The sequence below is a fragment of the Ambystoma mexicanum genome, chromosome 4p (assembly GCF_040938575.1).
Source record: "Ambystoma mexicanum isolate Mex_15411 chromosome 4p, UKY_AmexF1_1, whole genome shotgun sequence".
Lineage (NCBI taxonomy): Eukaryota > Metazoa > Chordata > Amphibia > Caudata > Ambystomatidae > Ambystoma > Ambystoma mexicanum.
The window spans coordinates 665,289,142-665,309,767 of record NC_090927.1 but is presented as its reverse complement, the minus strand read 5'-3'; the positions used below and the strand labels follow the sequence as shown (position 1 = coordinate 665,309,767).

The window sequence follows — 20,626 nt, the reverse complement described above, 5'->3', positions numbered from 1 at the left end:
TGACACAGAGGGACACGCCGGCTAGAGGCGGCCTCTGACTTGCGGCGGTTACAGCAAAAAGTGACCTGCGTTCAATCCGCCATTCGGTCCGTCAGAGGAATGGACCCTACGGCATGGATACGCTCATGTCAAGCCGCACCTCAATGCAACGTAAAAGAAACTGTGTTGTAAGAGGCTGCTTCCAACACGTGGGGTTTAAGATGCACTTCCCTGTTCACTTTTATTGACATTTCAACCCTGTGTTGGAAAGTTACAGTCAGTTTTCTGGCCACTCGTGATGCTTAGACCAAGAGAGGGTTTCCCTGTTTTCGCGAAACATAAATGGGGTGTTCATCTTCAAAAGAGCAAATGTGGCCAGTGGGAGACTTCTGTGCCTTGGTGTACCCTAAAAACGAAGTGAGGCTAAACTAATGTACATTCCTAGGAAAGACCGTGGCGAATGGTTCTGGAATCGTCATGTGTTAGGCCCAATGGCATAAACTCAGAGCTATGCCATATGTTTATTATTCATGTTTTTATTTCTTTATGGTATCTTATATGGCGCCACATGACAAAGGTACCAGTACTTCATAGAATGTGATGTTACTGTTAGAAATCAATCAATAGTTCAACGAAATGGTGTGGTGAGGGGTTTGAATGTTGAGTGCATTATGAAATAGACTCCAATACGATGGAAAAATGTCTGGTCAAAAAGGAACAGTTGCCATAACAAGGATTGGATTTATAGTGAAGTAATGGATGCATAATTCGGTATTTAGGCTCTCTCGTCACACCTAAAGCTGACAGTCCCTGTGATTGAAGTGCCAACAATGGTTTGCACTTTTTCATTGTCCTCATACCCGAACCAAGCAGCCTCTTTTTGGATTGTTTCTCAGAGAACTCCTAGGGAACCGGGACGTTTCCCATTCTATTGACTACCAATAAAGCCCATGCTCACTACGATATTTTCCTGAAGAAGGCCTGTGCTGTGCAAGTATGATAAATAGACTGAAACGTTGCCAACGCCTTGTCCGCATGGTCTAGCAACTCATCGCATCACAATACTCCAATGAGCTTACTCTCCTTTTCAATAGACTTACAATTAATATTACCACCCTCATTTTACTAAAAAAGCAACCTTCCACTTTTACAAGGCACAGACCTATACCCTCTGCTCATGATAAAAAATGGCATACTCATTTTTCCAGATCTGCAGTTTGTTTGTCACATTTTAAATAAATGCCATCTGCCATATTTCTGTAACTTTCTTCACTGATAATCACGCTAAATAGATCTGAACCTCCTTTATTTAAAGGGGCCCAGTTCAAATGACATGTTATATCACTTTTCACTTGAACGGTGGCAGCCAATCACTGTGATTCCATTGGAGCGGTTTTCTGAATAACAGGGTATGAAACACATGTATTGCTCCTTTTCTTACTCCATCCACCCTGTGTGGTGTGTATAATAAGCTCTCAAAGCCTTCAAAGAAACAAAGAGAGAGTTCACTGGTATCACAATGGTCAGGGGTGAATATCAGTCTGCTTGGTGAGGCCATCATAAAAATAAAAGATGCCTCATGCAACAATGACTAACTGTTGCAGTTAGGGCTCAGGCCCTGCTACTCTGGGTGCACTTCTCCCTGTACCTCTCGTTTGTCTTGTCTTCCCCTTGTTTCCATCCCCCCTTTCCTGGTTGTGCCTTGAAACACTTGTGTATAGGTGCATAATAAATAACAAATCAATCAATCAAAACTCTAGCATTGAGTATATTTGGTTGCGTATTCATGTAACCGGAAAGCAACATGCCCATAAGGATGCTCTAGGGGGAGCGTTTTAGATGACATATTTGTCAAAATTTGATGCTTGGAATCAGTGCTCTAGATAAGATTTTGAAGTGAGAGTATTATACTCCCTATTTTTTAAAGTTGGGATTAAAATGAATGTTTAGGGGGTACAAATATAAATCGCATTCCCAATATGCGAGTTCAAATATGCTTTAACTGTTAAACAGAAACGTTTTGTATTAACTATTTCTTTGTACTGAGTTATTCCTGCGCATTAAAAAATGTTCACCTCGTCAGAGGAGGCAGTAATAATAGCAGAGTTCTTTCCTGTGGCACTATGTGCATTCCCAATCCAGAAGTCTCCTTGGAGCTGTGCAGGTGAAAGCAGGATGACTGACTACTTTGTGTCTGTTTCCTATTTTTGCTGGGAGTATTTTGACTCCCTATTTTTAGGGAGTATCTGCCTATTTTTAGGGAGTGAAAGTGGCCAATGCACCCCTTGGACACAGACAGAATTCAAGCCCATGATGATATGGATTCAGAGCTGGGCTAGCCCATGCCTCGTGGTGTACAAAACCCATGAACAGAAAGTAAAGACACTAAAGGGGTCAAATGGGTCCTACAGTTGAAAATAGGAAATTTAAATTTGGCACCACCTGAGCTGAGTAGGAGGACTTCAAGAAGGCAAAGGGGTTCCACTGGGAACAAGAAGGATTAGGGGTACCCAGATGTGCCAGGTGGAATCCAAGGAGGTACCCGTATTTCAATTTCAGAGATATTTGGGGGAGGGAATCATCCCTAGAAGGGATGACACAAGGAAATGCAATCCCCATTCCTTACGTTTTTGCTGGAATAATAAGTATCATGGTGAAGCGGAGGCCTGGCAATGTCACTGTAAGTAGGACAACCAATCCCAGGAGACACTGATTCAGGTTTGCTTCCCGTCCCTTGTACCAACTTCTCAGGGATTTGAAGGTCCGATGATTAATTAATAAAGGCAAGAAACGCTCTACACCCCCAGTTATCTTTGCAGTATCCCACTTTCTATGGAGATCATCAGGTTGCAGGAGGTAATTGAGTTCCATAGGCCAGGGAGGGCCCTTTGGGAACTATAAGAGTAAGAACGAGTATTGTTTTTAAAAAATGCAGTACTTCAAGTGAATCTCCCCCCCACCCTTCCACATAGAAGGGTTTTAAAGACTGGGACTGTGATTTTATTAGTTGTTTACAGTGCTTGAGTACCCAAAGCTCTCTTGGCACTGGAGACAGAACTATTCATGAACGGCAGTGCAGCTAAGAGAAGAAAGAAGGTTTGCCAGGCATTGCTAAAAACAGAAGAATTTTTGAGGGCTCAAATAGGTAAGGGGAGAGAGTGCCATAGGCAGGGGCTTCTGATGAAAACTGGTATTTTCCTGCAGATTGAAGGGGTCTATAGGAGCCGGCCAGATCTGAGGCACAGTCTACGAATAGGAGCGACGTGCTCACTGTCTTGGTAAGAAGTCTAGTCGCTGTGCTGGGCTGTGGGTGACCTGCATTTGCTTTATCTGAGAATCTGGCAGGGCCAGATAGAGTGGGTTTCCTTTCCCGAGACCAGTCTCGATGTGTATTTATTTATTGGGTATTTATAATGCGCATGTCCACATTGTTTTTCAAGGCGCAACATGACAAGGGGGGACAGGGATTACAAAAATGGTCCTACATGACCTTGTGACATTTCGATCGTGCAACTGCAGTAACATGAAGTGCAGGGGAGAGAGGAGCGGGGAAGTGCAGGTCAGGGCGGAGGACCCGTGGGGAAAGCAAGTGTGTGGGAGGCCATGTGGGCAGAGGCAGGGGAATGCAGAGAGTGCAGAGGAAGGAAGGTCCACATGCTAAGTACAAGGGACGGGCTGGTAAAGCTCAATGGGTGTAGGCCCAGCCAGGGTAGTGCAGGGGAGGGGGCCCAGAAGGGCAAGTGCAGGTTGCGTGGGGTGTGGGGCAAGGCGGGTTCAGGGGTGACCAATTGCTGGGGTAGACTGTAAGAATCTGAAGAAACCAGGCAGCCAGTCAAGCGGCAGACAGGGAGCATTAGCAGTGGAGAGGCAGAGGGAAGGAGGAGGAGAAAGGAAGGTCTTGAGAAGCTTCTGGAACTTAAGGAGAAACCCGGCTCAAGTTTGAGAGAGGCAGGAAGCCCATACCAAAGTGGGGCTCCTGCAGAGGAGAGAGATCTACCCCCCACTCTCTGCTTTGAAAAGCGTCTTTTCTGCAGAGAGTTGGAGCTAGAAGATTGAAGGGCTCTAGCAGGAAGGTATTTAGGGAGAGAGAGCGAGTTGGATGTAGTGGGGTCTCAGGCACCAGAAAGCCTTGCAGATGATGCAGAGGGTCTTGGACTTGATCCTCGCAGCAACCAGAACAGCCAGTGGAGACATTTTAGAGCTGGAGAGATGCAGTCCCTAGCTTGAGGCCAAGGATAAGTCTTTCAGCCCTATTCTGGATTAGTTGCAGGGGGCGAAGGGATGATAAAGGAAAATTGAGGAAGAGGCTGTTGCAGTAGTCCAGCATGGACGGGACCAGAGCTCTAGAGACATTTCGTTTCTGGGGGAAGGTGAGGAAAGGGAGAATGCCTCTGAGGAGGTGCAGTTGAAACTGGGCCTTCTTGACAAGGTGTGTGATGCGAGGAGAGAAGGAGAGAGAGGAGCTGAAGATGTCATTTTTTTGCCTAACACAAGGGTGAGGACCCATGGAGGGTGGCCAGAGTGTGGGAGGGAAAGAGGGAGCAGGGATCCCAATGAGCAGGCTCTCTGTCTTACTGGCATTAAGACAGAGATTGTTAGCAGTGCACCAGACTTGAATGGCAGACAGGCAGTCAGGAAGGAGAGAGGAAGAGGAGGAGGCAGAGGAGGGAAGCTTGAAGGAGAGCTGTGTGTCATCTGCATAACACTGAAAGTTAGGAGAGAAATACTAAGTTACTACCATTGTTCATCTTTTGGGCAGACCTGCAATACTTCCCTGATATTTGTTTTGTTTTTGCATATCACATTTATTTGTGTTGTCATATTATCTAGGTTGAATGTGTGACATTTCAGTAAAAAACATACAACAGCCATAAAGTTCTTTCGTATTGCTTATGTTATGGAGTACACAGGAATAGAAATGCTGCTATTGGTGCCTCACGCATTGGAACGTCAACAAAGGTGGAGGCGCTATGGTTTGTGCAGGTCAGGATGGGGCACTCCAGGTTCACCAACCACCAGGGTATCAATGCACTGACTCTGCCACCGTTGGCTTGCCTCATGCAGAGTTAGCGCTGGCCTGGTCACATGGGATGCTGTTGGAAGCCGGTCTGCCAACCCAAGGTGCGCACTACCTTTAAGATTCCCCCTTGAATGGAAAGAACTGGGCACAGCAGAGTACGGGATTAGTAAGTGGACCCTAGGGCAGTGGTCTTCAAACTGTGGGGCTGGCCCCCCTGGGGGGTGCCCAAAGGTTGTCCACGGGGAGCGCGAGGCTCTTCAAAAAGGCAGTACAGTGATTGATTTTAATAGAAAATATAAGCAGAAATGGCATCCTGGTGGGCCCAGCAGCAATACTTTTACTCAAGGTGGGCTTGGCCTAACAAAGTTTGAATACCGCTGCCCTAAAGCCAATTTTAAAATGTGTATTCCCTGTAGATCCTGGATTGTCTCTGCAGTTGGTCATCCCAGAGTTGTGACTGTTCTACTATTGTTCACTACTGAGGACTATGCCTTCATGAAAAAGTTAAGGGGCATTTAAAAAAAAAATGTACACGATGAGGGGGAAGACTGAAGAGCAAAAGCAGAAAAAATAGCCTTTACTCTTCAGTTTTTGCAAAGAAAGTAAACACTGCCTGCACATTATGCTAAATGGATTCCTATGGAATGAAACTGATCTTTTGCAGGTGCCATTTCGAGAGAGATTCAACAGGAATCCATGTGTTTGATTGCATGGGAAAGCTCATGCAAGCGTGAAACAAAGTGCTCTTCCCAGGCACTGAAGGAAAGCATGGCAGAGCTGAAAACTGCTTCACGCCCCCTCTGCGCCTTGGGGCTGAAAAGGGGACTGGAGGCATACGGCATTACATTTGTTTGTTTGACTTAGACAAGAAAGTGATTGCCACTCCCTAAATTCAAGAAGTAGTTCACAGTTACCATTGAAGCCCAGTGCTTAATTTCTGGGGATGTTTGCCAGGGCTCAGCCCTGACACTTTTTTCTGCGCCCCGGCACTTATTGTCTCAGGCTCAGTTTGATTTTGATGTGGTGTTTTGGCGACTTTATTATTGTAACTGCCAGTCACATAATAAACAACTATAGAATCAGAGCAAAATGTAAATGACGACTGTGTTTAAAGACACACTTAAACATGTGTCTCCTTACACATATGTGTTCTATCAAGAAACAAGGAGTATGTTGATTGGTATTTGTAAATCACACATCTGCCGTAGTGAGTACATCCGTCAAGCACAATAAACCGGTGTGAGTTGCAGTTTTAATATATGTTGAAGGCATGGGGAGCAGCTCTGGGGGGTGGCATCAGTGGGCGGGAGCTGGCCATCCTCAAGTATAGTGGGCATGTTAGAAAATATTTGAGACCCAGCACTTATTATTTTACAATGTAAGCACTGTTCAAGTCAGAGAAACTTCTCCCTACTCTCCAAATAAATGACAACCCTACGCTTGGATTTCTCAAACTCTGCCCCCCATCCATGCCTTACTTTGCTCAAAAAGCCCAAAAATCATCCCTGATGAGTCATTTTACAACTGCATGACCATTTCAATATTGCAATGTTGTATTGTTTTGCTTGTTTCCACATCTCTATTTCCTGTACCGCCATTACAATGTGACCCCCGGACAATGTTAGAAGTGGCAAATAATAGGAAAAGGGGTTGCCAAACATCAGATCGTATCTAAAGTCATTTCTATATTCGCCCATCCCAGTTCCTTTAAAGAGTTCCATAAAGCCACCCGGGCATCTGAACTGCCTGCAGCCAGGGAATGTGGGTGCAGGTGAACCCTCAGCCACACCTCAGTGACAAGGCGCGGGTTTGGTACATGTAGAGGGGGGACTAGAGGGGGGGCGGCAGCGTGGGGTAGAAGAAGTGGTGTTTGCTCGTGATCGGCCCCTCCTATGATGGCACAGACGCGTTACGAGCTCAGCAGTGCACGCACAATCCTGACAATCCGATGATGTCATAAACTCGCCATTGCCACGAGCTCCTCCATTTTCCAACGCGAGGGAGGGCAGAGATTATGAGACACAAGGTCGCAGTCAGCAGGTATAACTTAGTCTGGGCCTTTCATTGGGCACTTTACCATCAAGCCTTATGAAATGTAAAAGGGGGGGTCCATAAATAAACTCTGGATCCATCCATAGTAAATCGATTGACCTTTCATAATGATGTGTTATTTATATAGCGCCTTAATCCAAAGCGCTTTTACAGAGCACATATTTACATACAATATCACCTAAACGAAATGAGTACTCATTTATTGACCTCGGAAGGATGAAAGGCTGAGTTGGCATTGCTGGGATTCGAACCTATGACCTGCAGATCACAGCAACGAGCACTCAACCCGCTGAGCTATTCTTTTATCAATATTGCATGTTTTTAATAGCGGGTGCTCCGAAAGTAAAGGGCCTCCCATCTCGCGCGAAACCCATGCAAGCTCCCTGGGAACTTGGAAATTCCACGCGCCAGAGCCACCGAGGCGCTCCGGGCGAAAGTGGAGACAGCGCCGGGCGATAGCCATGAACTGCGAGCATATCGTTCTGTGTGGAGGCCGGGGAGCAGAAACGCGCGCTCCGGCAGCGGCGACGAGTGCATTGAAGCTCCCGTCAAGGCGCGGGCGGCGCTCGCGGCCGAGACTTCTACCCGAGAGAGGCGGGAACACAGCGAAGATCAGTACCAGGCGCGCAATGAACGCGAGGTAGACTCGGGCTTTCCTTGGACGGGTCGTTTGTGGGCTCGCTGGGCGCTTTATTAAGGGAGTCTGCAAACGTTATTTCATGACGAAAACTCAGCGTAGGCACTTAGCTTCGATGAGTGTGTCAGAGCGCCAGGTCACCGAGCTTAGGGTAAACTAAGGGCACGACCTCAGTCGTCCTACATATAATGGGCAAAACAAGTCCACTGTATCGGACACTTCAACCACCACGATTTTCAGCAAGGCATGGTCACGGCAAAAATGGCCCTCCTCGGAACCGACCACTCTGTAGTCGGCGCTCCGCGCGTGTGCACTCACATCGCTTATTGGCTAAATCTCTGGATGTTGGGACCAATGTACTGATTTCATTTTCCTCGCTTGAAAAAAAAAATCCATCTGTTCACTTAAGTCCTATCATTTCAGGCGACTAGCGAGTTGGTGAGGAACGATGACTATTAAAAACAAGAGTTTTCAGTGGAAAGCGCCTAGAGGCACCGAGTGTGGGGTGTTCAGCCAAGTCTGCTCACTCGCTGCACCAAAGAGCTAAATGAATGACCGCCCCTTTCGAACAGGAATTGATCGCCCCTGCTAGAGCTTTCCATGTGCCTCCAATCAGCTGCACGTGCACTTCAGCCTCCCCTGCGATATTCACTGGCGCCCACAGCCCACGCCACCCAACCTTCGCATGGGACAGCCGTGTCCATTCCCCGCTGCTGCTTCCAGGTGTGCCACCCACACCTCTCCAAACCCTTAATTTCGGTAAAGCGCTGACTGTTGCCTCAGCTTCAAGGCGCTGTTTTCCTATATCTCCCCACTGCACCTTCCCCATCTGCCTGGTGATCCTACTACCCCCGGATGGCGCCCCCGCCCCAAGTGCTGTCCCGGCTCCTGCCTCCCCGCCACAGATGACATTCCCCAGCCTTTCTCGGGTTACGTTCTTGCAGCCCGCCACTGTGGATTTGGGGACATGGAGAGGCGACCCACGGCTCCGCATCCGCCCCTGTGAACCGGACACCATCAATAGCCGAGCCGGGGGAGCACGTGAAGCTAGGGCATATGCTGCTGCTGGCACCAGCGGGCCCACAAACATCTCGGAAATGTGGCACTGCAGCTCCGCCGGAGAAAATGTGCCCGCGTATCCCGGAGACGCCGAGGATTGGAAAACCATTTGCGGGACACCTGCACATCACTGGTAACCCGACCGGGGTGGAGCGCGGCCCATTTCCGCACCGGGGACAAGAAGCCCCCGGCCCCTTCCACCGTGAGGGGCTCCGCACTGAGGTTTTTTTTTGGAAGGGGCCGGGGGTTGATAGTCAACCATCCTCGGCATTCCTGTGCCCGTGCCTGGGACTGTGCCCCCTAGACTGTGCACTCCAGCACACTTGGGCGGATCTGAATGTTGCTTTATTGCCCACGTGCACCGATCATCAAATGCACAACCACTTGTTTAGCCCACCCCTCTCATTTATCCGTTTGTCGGTCTCTATCGCCCTGTCACAACTACTTTCTGTTTATATTTCAGTGTCTTCTCCTGTGCCTGCCGCTCACTTTCTCACCCCCGGCGATTTCTATTCCTTGTTCTGTCACTCACCACCACACACTCTCCGCGTCTCCGCACCCCAGTCTTTACTTGGGATTTTGGGCAACAGTAGCATATGCACGCACCTCGCGATAACCTGAGACGCCCTTCCCAACTCCAGGACACACTGCTGCTGCACGCACCGTACTCTGTGACCCCGAACTCCAGGACACACTGCTGCACGCACCGTGCTCTGCGGCCTCACCGACCAAGGCACCGGGCACACGGGACAACCACACAGACATCTGACACATGGCCGGCCGCATAGTGACTGTACTGGGGCTGCCCGGTGACATTGACACTTCCCAAATGGGGCCAGTGAAGCTCCAGTAACGGAGCAGAATGTAGACCACTCCCCACCCGCTTATTTAGCATACTATTGCCCCCCAAAGCGAAAGTGGCAGCCCCAAACAGTGCTCCAAACTCAAAGGACTGCTGCGGCACACCGGCTTTGCGATCACTGTGCTCTGCGCGTCGCAAGGCGAGATGAGAACTCGTTGTGGAAAGGGAAACTTTGACGCATTAGAAGAACCGGAGGTTAGGCAGGGGGCGCCACAGACAGCACGCAGTGCCCCGCGGGTCCTGGTTCACGGGGAAAGGAGGGCGGGGTCGGTAAAGAGATTCCCAAACGCAGCAGGGTGTACGCGCGTGGGCAGCACTTACCTGTAACGTGTGCCGAATAAAAGTCCGGAAGCTCAGTGGCGCGGGGTGCCAGGCTGCTGCAGTCCTGCGAAGTTCTTGGAGTGAGTCTCGCAGGGAGTGCAGAGGGGGCGGCAGCGCCGGCCTTATTAGTCTCACTCTCTCTGACACACACACCCAGGCGGGGGGCCCTCCCACTCACAGAGGAGGAAGCGCACTGCGAGACAAGACAGGCAGCGCTCAGGCTGAGCCGGTGCACAGCCCCTGCCTGCAGCAGTGCAAGCCACGCTGCGCCAGGAGCGCGGCGCCGGGCTCGGAGTGCGGGCGGGCCCCACTTCACTGGCGGCGCCTAAAGCGACTGTCAGACCCGAGTAGCGGGTTCAATCGCCGCGCGTGGTAAGTAACTACAGCAAAGAGCCCCCGAAACAGCCATGGCAGCGAGTGAACAGAAAAGCACGAAGACGGGACGCTTTCAGTCAGGCTACGGGACACCTGCGTGAAGTATTGCAGTAGTAAGAGTTTTGTCATTGGGATTTCGATGACTTGCACTGTAATGGTTTCTTTTCATAAACACATTCACATTTAAACAATCTCAAAATAGCAAACACTACATGGGGTGTCCATAAGGAACGCACCCGACAGAGCTCCGAGAGCTGTTTAACACTTCAAGGAGTTCTTTCTCTGCTTTCTATGTGGCGGGGAGGTCCGCGTGTTATGGCTAGTGTACACATATCTTACTTCACATGTACACAGATTGGGTCAGTGCCATACATATTCACAGGGACGTCATTTCACCAAAATGCCAGGGGTAGCAGAAGTGACATCACACAACCCTTGACCCCCTGATGACATCACTGGAATTTGACCTCACCCCAAAATGATATCTCGGGAAGCGATGGAGCACGACCTTTCACCCGTTGACTAAACAGGAAGTGGCATCACATAGCATTGTACACTACGAAACATATGGTTAAGATATCACTATAATGTGATGTACATTTCTTGCAATAATGGATCGCCATAAGTCTCATTAATATCAGTGTGTATACGCCCATATTACCAAATTACTGTGAATGCAAGCAGACGTCCAGGGCCAAATGATAATGATGTGTTTTTATTATATAGCACTTACACTTAAGCACTGTATATAGAAAAAATATACACCCAATATCACCCGACCTGCGTTGGTACTCATTTATTGACCTCAGAAGGATGAAAGGCTGAGTTGAGGCCTTTAAGAACAGACTAAATCAGTGACTCACCCCCTGAAGTGTGCCTGGAAATAAACCTTTAATGAGTCTAGCAATTATTGTATAGAAGTCCAGAAAGACACATTATTTGGTATTCCTATTCTTTCTTATTTAGGGTCACTGGTGAAAGTGTTAGACTTGTGGCACCCTTGTTCTTTTCTTTTTTTTTTCTTCTTTTTTTAAAGGGACCTGTACAAGAAAGCCAGTCACTCCAGAAGTAAAGAGACAGCCCAGGAGCTTGCATTACATTTTTTAGAGGTCGCAAGGGAGATCAGAGGTCTCAAGGGAGACCTCAGAGGTTGCAGTTGCGACCTATGGCGACCCCTAACTGACATCAATGCATATTCATCCCAAGGAGGCTGCTGCAAAGAAACAGAAACAGAACCTGGCTGATGATGAATTTGTTTCCCACTTTTGTTGCATTTTTAAGGCCCCCACAAGCCATCACAAAATTAGGATGGGCTTGACCTTGAAAAAGGAGACTTAGAACACAACGAACAATCGCACATGTTCTACCTTGCCTTCAACAGCATTCCCGACCCTTCGATCTAGAGGAGTTGTGTGGTTTCAAGCAAGTGAACATGTCATTTCGAAGATCCTTGTTACACACTGTGTACAACAGGGCTCAAGTCGAGGGTACATGCGGGGGGGACCGAGTCCACGCACTTTTTTCAGAGGGTGGACTCAGTTCCCCCCCCCAGCTAAAATGAGAAACATTGAATGTCCTCTTTGAATGTATGCATTAAAGCCGACGGGGATTGAAATTCAGTCATCAGGTTTGTAGGCCGACACTTCACCACTGCACTATATAACCTGATGAAAAATAACAAACAACTAAAGGTGAAATGTCTAATTCAGGTACTGCAAGTCCCAGGGAAAACATTTCTATTGGTTCTTGGAGTTTAAAACATGCACATCTTTTAACGTTTTCAAAAACACTATTAGAAGCAAAAATCCTCTCTGGGTTTTGTGTGTGTGTTGATTTTCTGAAAGGCAAATGCCATTCGCCCTGTGCAATTTGGGTAGTTATGCAAAGCCAATTTAATGAAATGTGCATATTTCACATTAATATGCTAATTTCTGCCGACATCACATTCCCTTGCATTTGTTGATGAGTCCCTCCACTTTAATTTTTAGGACTTGACCCCTGTGTACAACATCTATCTGCTAGAGAGGGTGTTATTGTGTCACAGTGGAAACGTGTGTTGGGGAGCGGGGATGATCGTCCCAGGCCCCCAAAACGTTTTGCACAAGGCAGAGGCATAAGAGTCTGATGTAGGGACATGAAGAGCCCATAGTGGGGTGTCAATAGAAGCTGCCCTATAGCCACCATGGTATAAGCTTTTTACGTAATTTGTGTTGGGAGTGAAACACCATCTTGGAAAACAGCCATTTTGAAATCGAGGCCTAGTGCCACACTGCAGCAAGGGCAGTAGGCCCAAGCCCAGAGCAGGGGACTACATGTGTACATGCAGGGTCGTAGGGTGTAACGTAGGCAGCAGTGAGAACGACCAAACCCGCGGGGATTCATAAACCTTTCATTGTCTCATACTGTTAGTATTTGTAACACAGAAGGAATGTGCCCTGCAAGGCCATGAGGGGACAGAGAGCTCTCTGTAAAACACTATCCCAGTTCAAACCCTAAGTTATAATGCCCAGATGCCCCCCCTCGTCCCAAGGCCCCAGCATTCCAGTTTACCGGTCAATCCCAGACCACCAACCATAAAACTGTTAGTGTGCTAATCCATCAGAAAATTCATAGCAGAAAGAGTTCAATCCACCTGTGGTCCCTGTGATTTGTGCTGTGAGGTGCCAGGGACGGAAAGTAACCTATTTAAGCCAAGGGTGGCAAGAACTGGAACGGAGCCGACACGTCTGGACTGGAGCAGGGATTTAGAGTTAGTTTGACCTCGAAAGTAGCCTCTGTGCCCCTGTCTGCAGTACCAGCTGCACGTTAGGCCACAGATGGATGTACTGAATTGTTTTAGCCATTGGCAATTAGGAGCCCTGTGCTGGATGACGTATGAAGAGGAACCCCACGTGGAAGAAGATGAGCAGATGAAGCTTGGACCAATGGCCTGGCCTGGCCCTATGGAGCAGGCCACCTATGTATAGGGTTGCATCATCCAGCTATGTGGATTTGTAACTTATGTGATGTATGTCAGCGGTGATGCTTTTACCTTTAAAACCCATTGCTCATATTGATTCTGCAAAATTGCTCCATGGCATTAGAGTTCTTTGCTATCACATACTTATTTGTATGATAATAAACTTTGTTCTCCTTGCAAGAGGTGTGCTGGGCCTTTTTCCCTAGTTGGTTGTATTTTTTTTCTGCTGTGAGCGTTGATGGGCTTCTCTACATGCGCAATGGCAGCTGTCTGTAGAGGCCACTGGTAGCAGGAGCTCATATCAGTATTGCCACTATAGACAAGGTACAGAAATAAGATTATGAATCTCATAAACCGGGATTGGTGCAATGGAAAAGCAGACTAACGTAACTTAAGATAACATGAATAGTGCATAAACACTTTAAGATGACAGTAGAGAGATCAAAAAAGCAGCTCCTCGCTATCAGCAAAGTATAATGATGATGACCAATTACACCTTCAAAATTTGCATTAATAGCTGAGTAACGTAACATCAGACGAATTGCGAATAATACTGTACAAAATTATATTTTAAAGGTCCAAAAGTAGCATCACACTATCAGTAGAGTATACCAGCGAGAAAGGGAACATTAACAGTGGAATTCAGAGAAGTTAAAAATTCACATTAAAAGTAGAATAATGTAACATAAGTGGCAACCGAAACTCCACAATATGATACTTTGAAGGTGCAAAAGTAGCTTCTCAGAAGCAGCAGCGCACACTGTTGAAAAAGGATACTTTAAAAGTTGGATTCGATGATGTTCAAAATTTGCATTAAATGCTGGGTAACTTAATGTAGCATGACATGAACAGCACCTGCAACTCAATAAAATAACACTTTAAATATCCAAAAGTACTTCCTCACTTTCAGCGGTGTATCACCAGAGGAAGGACACCTTAAAAATGTGATTCAACAAAGTTTAAAATGTACATTTAAAGCTGAGTAACTTAACGTAACATAACAAAAATAGAATATACAACTCTGCGTTAAGTACACCTTAAAATTGAAATTCAGTGAAGTTCGTAAATTCACATTAAAAGCTGGGTAACAACATAAACATTAAATAAACCACAGATAAAACTCTATAAGATGACATTTAATGGTACAAAAGTAGCCCCTCCTGGTCAGACACCGTAAAACTTTGATTCAGTGAACTTCAAAATTTGCATTAAAAGCTGAGTAACATAATATAACATACAACTCTATAAAAATATTGTGTTATTTATATAGTGCTGCGGTCATACCACTGTAGATAGAACATTTTTATATACAGTCACAATTACCAAAACAAATTAGGTACACATTTCTTTGGCCTTGGAAGGCTGAAAGGCTAGGTTGGCCATGTCAGGATTCCAATCTGCAACCTGCAGATCAGCCACAGCGAGCACTCTACTCGCTGAGTAATTTTAAGATTACATTTTAAAGGTCCAAAAGTAGCATATCATTATCAACAGAGTATACCGACGAGAAAGGGCACCTTTAAAAGTGGGATTTTGAGAAGTTTGAATTTCACATTAAAAGCAGGATAATGTAACATAAACATAACATAAACAGCACATACAATTCTATAATATGACATTTTGAAGGTCCAAAAGTGTCCCTTCAAGATCAGCAGTGTAAACCGTTGAGCAAGGACACCTTGAAAATTGAATTCGGTGGTGATGTTCAATATAAATAATAACGTAACTTAACGTAACATAACATGAATAGCACCTACAATTCCACATGATGACACTTTAAGGGGCCGATTCATGGAATTAATGTGCGCCGAAAATTCCCGCGCAGAGGTGCCAAAACGTACGAATCGCAGGAAAAGTGCGAAAATCGCAGGAAAACCAGCGCACAGCGATTCATGGAAGTCCGTGCGCGAGAAAAACATTGGATGTGCGCTAAAAATGTGCGCCGCGCACGCCGGCGCACAGGTCATCCAACAGCGTGCGCCACGGCCACTGCGAAATCACACATACCGCGGCGCACATCACAAAAGTAGGCGGAACACGGGGCGTAACAATCGGAATGGGGAACAACACGTGAAAATATGGGCGTCACGGGGGAAGTACAGGAGGCAAGTGCGCGGAACGCCCACACGCTCGCCTACAACCCGTATTCATGGAATCGAATAGGGCAAACCAGCGCACGGTCAAAGACGCGCACAGGGCCAAACAAGTACGCCACAAGAAAGCAGGCGGTAGCGCCCCTGCGACTGAAAAAAATGTGCGCCAACAAAAAGCACCCATATACAGCCATGATGAATGGCCCATACAGTGGCCCTCTAGGACAAATGAGGTGCAAAGGGGCCCCGACAAACACGGACACCCGCTGTGTGAAAAATAGCGTGTGCACGTGTTCCTGGGTGCGCGGGAAGTTGCACACGCGATTAGCCTGGGTACGTGTACTTCGGGGTGCGCGGGAAGTTCCACACGCGATTGGCCTGGGTAGGTGGGGGTGCGTGGGAAGTTCCACACGCGATTGGCCTGGGTACGTGTACTACGGGGTGCGCGGGAAGTTCCACACGTGATTGGCCTGGCTAGGTGGGGGTGCGCGGGAAGTTCCACACGCGATTGGTCTGGGTACGTGTATTCTGATGTGCGCGGAAGATTCACACGCGATTTCTGCAGGGTGCGTGTATTTCGGTGGTGCCAGGGAATGCTACACGTGATTTGGCCATGTGGGTCCCCCCAGGTGTTCCCTCTACACCCTCCACGGCCCCTGCAGGCAGCCCACACCACAGGGTACTACCCTGCACCCCTGCTCATGTCCCACAGGCAACCCATCCACCATGGCCATGCCCACCAGCCAACCCACATGTCACCTTGCACTAGTGATCACCAACACATATCTCCCTCCACCCCCACCCCCCAGCCACCAGGGGCAGCCTCCACCAGGCCCCCACTCATGTCTCCCACCACCCCCACCCCCCAGCCACCAGGGGCAGCCTCCACCAGGCCCCCACTCATGTCCCGTATTACCCCCACACCCCCGCAGTGCAGGGGCAGCCACCACCAGGCCCCCACTCATGTCTACCACCACCCCCACCTCCCAGCCACCAGGGGCAGCCTCCACCAGGCCCCCACTCATGTCTCCCACCACCCCCATCCCACAGCCACCAGGGGCAGCCTCCACCAGGCCCCCACTCATGTCTCCCACCACCCCCACCCCCCAGCAGTGCAGGGGCAGCCTCCACCAGGCCCCCACTCATGTCTCCCACCACCCCACCCCCCAGCAGTGCAGGGGCAGCCTCCACCAGGCCCCCACTCATGTCTCCCACCACCCCCAGCCACCAGGGGCAGCCTCCACCAGGCCCCCACTCATGTCCCCTATTACCCCCACCCCCCAGCAGTGCAGGGGCAGCTTCCACCAGGCCCCCACTCATGTCTCCCACCACCCCCATCCCACAGCCACCAGGGGCAGCCTCCACCAGGCCCCCACTCATGTCTCCCACCACCCCACCCCCCAGCAGTGCAGGGGCAGCCTCCACCAGGCCCCCACTCATGTCTACCACCACCCCCACCCCCCAGCCACCAGGGGCAGCCTCCACCAGGCCCCCACTCATGTCTCCCACCACCCCCACCCCCCAGCAGTGCAGGGGAAGCCTCCACCAGGCCCCCACTCATGTCTCCTATTACCCCCACCCCCCAGCAGTGCAGGGGCATCCTCCACCAGTCCCCCACTCATGTCTACCACCACCCCCACCCCCCAGGGGCAGCCTCCACCAGGCCCCCACTCATGTCTCCCACCACCCCATCCCACAGCCACCAGGGGCAGCCTCCACCAGGCCCCCACTCATGTTTCCCACCACCCCCACCCCCCAGCAGTGCAGGGGCAGCCTCCACCAGGCCCCCACTCATGTCTCCCACCACCCCCACCCCCCAGCAGTGCAGGGGCAGCCTCCACCAGGCCCCCACTCATGTCTCCCACCACCCCCATCCCACAGCCACCAGGGGCAGCCTCCACCAGGCCCCCACTCATGTCTCCCACCACCCCCACCCCCCAGCCGTGCGATTTGCCTGGGTATGTGTACTTCGGGGTGCGCGGGAAGTTCCACACGCGATTAGCCTGGGTACGTGTACTTCGGGGTGCGCGTGAACTTCCACACGCGATTTGCCTGGGTACGTGTACTACGGGGTGCGCGGGAAGTTCCACACGCGATTGTACGTGTACTTCGGGGTGCGCGGGAAGTCCCACACGCGATTGGCCTGGGTACGTGTACTTCGGGGTGTGCGTGAACTTCCACACGCGATTGGGCCTGTGAGAGTGGGTTACATGTATTCCAGGGGTGGGTGGGAATATTTACCCGCGACTGTGCCTGTGAGAGCGTGCTACGTGTATTCCTGGGGTGGGCGAGAAGATTCACACGTTCGCCTACGACGTGCCAAAAAATGGTCCAATCCTGAGACACGTACGCCAGCATGAAGCAGGCGTACGTTGACCCGCGCAGCATAAAAGTGCGCGCAAACAACAAACAAGCTCATACGCCAGGATGAATATACCATTCCTAGCAGCAGTGGCCGTGGGTTACCAAAGGAGGAGGAGGATAGTGAGGGCCCGAATTTTCAATCCCAGAACCAGCCTTTTTGGGATGCCTGATGACCAGGTGTATGGGAGGTACAGGTTTCCCCCAAACATAATACTGGACCTGGTCAGTGAGTGGGAGGATGACCTCACATCACCCACCCTGTGCTCCCAAGCACTCAGCCCCCTGGAGAAGGTCCTCAATGTACTGCACTTCTTGGCCACAGGATCATTTCAGCGGACAAGTGCCATAGTGGGTGGGGTGTCACAGGCCACGCAGTCACGCTGGCTACACCAGGTCTTGAACATCATCACTGCACGCCCATCAGTCCGTAGGCACATATACCTGCCCAGGACACCTGCAGAAAGGCAGGCTGCCACCCTCGATTTCTACGGTGTGGCAAAATTTCCAAAAGTGCTAGGTGCCATTGACTGCACCCATGTGGCACTACGCCCCCCCCCAGGGCATCTGAGCACATCTATAGGAACCGCAAGCACTGGCATTCCATCAACGTGCAGGTAGTATGTAATGCTAAGGGAATCATCACCTCAGTATATGCCAACTATCCAGGGTCCACCCACGACAGCTTCATTTACTGAATGTCTACCCTAAGCCGGGACCTAGAAGCTGGGCGGCATGGCGATACATGGCTGCTTGGTGAGTATGAATGCCACTGCACATGCATGCATGTCAGATGCAGAGTTATGTCACTACCCCACTAATGATACCCATCACCTCCTCACCAGGGGACAGTGCCTACCCTCTGAGCACCCACATGATGACGCCAATTCGGAACCCCATCACGCCTCCAGAGGTTAGATACAACACAGCTCATATTGCAACCCGGGGCATAGTGGAGCGCACATTCGTAGTGCTAAAGTCACGCTTTCGCTCCCTTGACCGTTCTGGCGGGCAGCTGTTATATGCGCCCCCAGTAGTGTGCAGGATCATAGTGGCAGCATGTGTCCTGCACAATGTTGCAACACGCCGGGGCCTGGCCATGGACATGGTGGTGCCCCCACATCCCCAACCACATGCACGCCCGCTGTGCATGGGAGGGGAGAGGGCACGGGGTGAGGCAGCCCGTACGCAGCTGGTGGCTAATTACTTCACATAGAAATCACACCCCAGTGGAGTGCACACAGGCCTGGCACATACCATCTGATAAGCAATGATGACTCGACCTGACAATTAAGACGAACAAAGGGATTGTCAACTGTCAGAACCATAGCAGCCTGAGATTGTTCATGTGGAAGTGTCACAATGTGTGCATCCTTACCTACACAAACACCACCAATGCAGTGTCATGAAAAGACACTTCCATGCTGCAGAAATGAATACCCACTTGCAAAATACTACATGAAAACAGTGCCATGTCACCCACCCCCTCCCCGGCACGGCCACACAACACACCATGGCATGTCATGCAATATGAGAGGAAAGAAATGAATCCCCACAACATGCCCCAAGTGTCAGCAGCTACAGTGTCCCTAATGGAAACATGTCCACACATGAAATGCTCACAGTAATGCAGGACCTACAACCCACATTACCAAATACTTACCAAGAATACCAATCACCTACACAACCTCCAACCTACCTTAAACATGACATTACAGACTTAAAAATTAGCTAGCCTCACCACCTGATGATGACAGCCCTCCGAACACTTGCAAGTATACAGTGTTAGCGCCACGCAAGAGTGTAGGTGCACTGCTTACAACATGGACTCCAGTTCCAAGGTGGACCGCATTGTGAAGACATGAGGAATGGACCTGCAAATATGGAGGATGAGATGGATGCAGAGGCACATATCAATACACCACGCAGTGTACAATACAACAACAATATGCACTATGAATGTATACACAGTATTGACTACAAACTGCCCACAGAGCTCATGGGAGTCCAATGTCACCATGTACGTCAATGTCACTTGGGCACACCCTTTGCAAGCCCATGGAAACGCGAAGCAGGAGGGGTGTGTGTGACAAAAACCCAAGCATTTGAACCAAATCCATGACAAGCCTGCATGTGCCCAGCCACAATGCAGCGTATGCCCACGGGAGCCACACAAGGCAACACACTGTCCCAAAAAAAATAAAAAAAAATAAAAATGGCCATTAATGGGCCCGGGGGGGTTGGGGAGGCCACCCAGGAGGTCCGAGGACAGGGTGCACACCAAAACCCACCTGTGTGGATCTTGCGAAAAAAAAAACGCCTCCATGGGCTCATGGCCTACACGGCTACCCTATTGTGGGAGTATCACTGCAGTCGCTATCCTCACCCTCTGCAGCTGCATCCGGAGGTGGTGGCACTATGGGAGGCAGCCCACGCAAAGCCCTAGTCTGTTCCTCCATGGCTGCAAGCATGCAGGTGTGGTAGGTCTCGTTCTGGAGGATGAGTGTGCGGAGGTCCCCATGCAACAACTCACGGGATGCCCGGACCTCCGCCCTAGTTGCCTGCATCTCAGCTGAGAGCGTACAGGTGAGACGCTCCAGCTGCTGTTCTGTCCTTCGGTTTGTTGAAGCCTCAAGCTCAACAAGGGTCGTCCTGAGGTGAAGGAGTTCCAGCCTCAGGGCTTCCCTGTGGCCCTGGGACTCTATTGAGATGGCTTCCTGCAGAGTTGCCAGTGCCGCCCGCCTGTCCCTGTCGGACGCCAACATGTCCTCCCTGTGTGACTGGCAGATGGAGTCAGTTGCCTGCTGTAGTCGCTCCATCAGCCTTTCGGGGGGGACAATGGAAGTGGCCACCCTATCTCTGATGATGCTGCCTGTTGGGTTGCCATACCGTAAATGGATTGCTCCCA

At 49.8% G+C, this 20,626-nt stretch overlaps 1 protein-coding gene across 3 annotated transcripts in view; it reads right to left on the bottom strand.

The window, feature by feature from the left end:
* The window catches only part of COL19A1 (collagen type XIX alpha 1 chain), a 2,241,461-nt gene extending 2,231,448 nt beyond the window's left edge, over window positions 1–10,013 (bottom strand). For all 3 annotated transcript variants that reach the window (XM_069606203.1, XM_069606204.1, XM_069606205.1), the window contains exon 1: window positions 9,931–10,013. The gene's annotated coding sequence lies outside the window, so the exon portion shown is untranslated. The remainder of the gene's footprint in view (window positions 1–9,930) is intronic.
* Window positions 10,014–20,626: the final 10,613 nt, after the last annotated feature.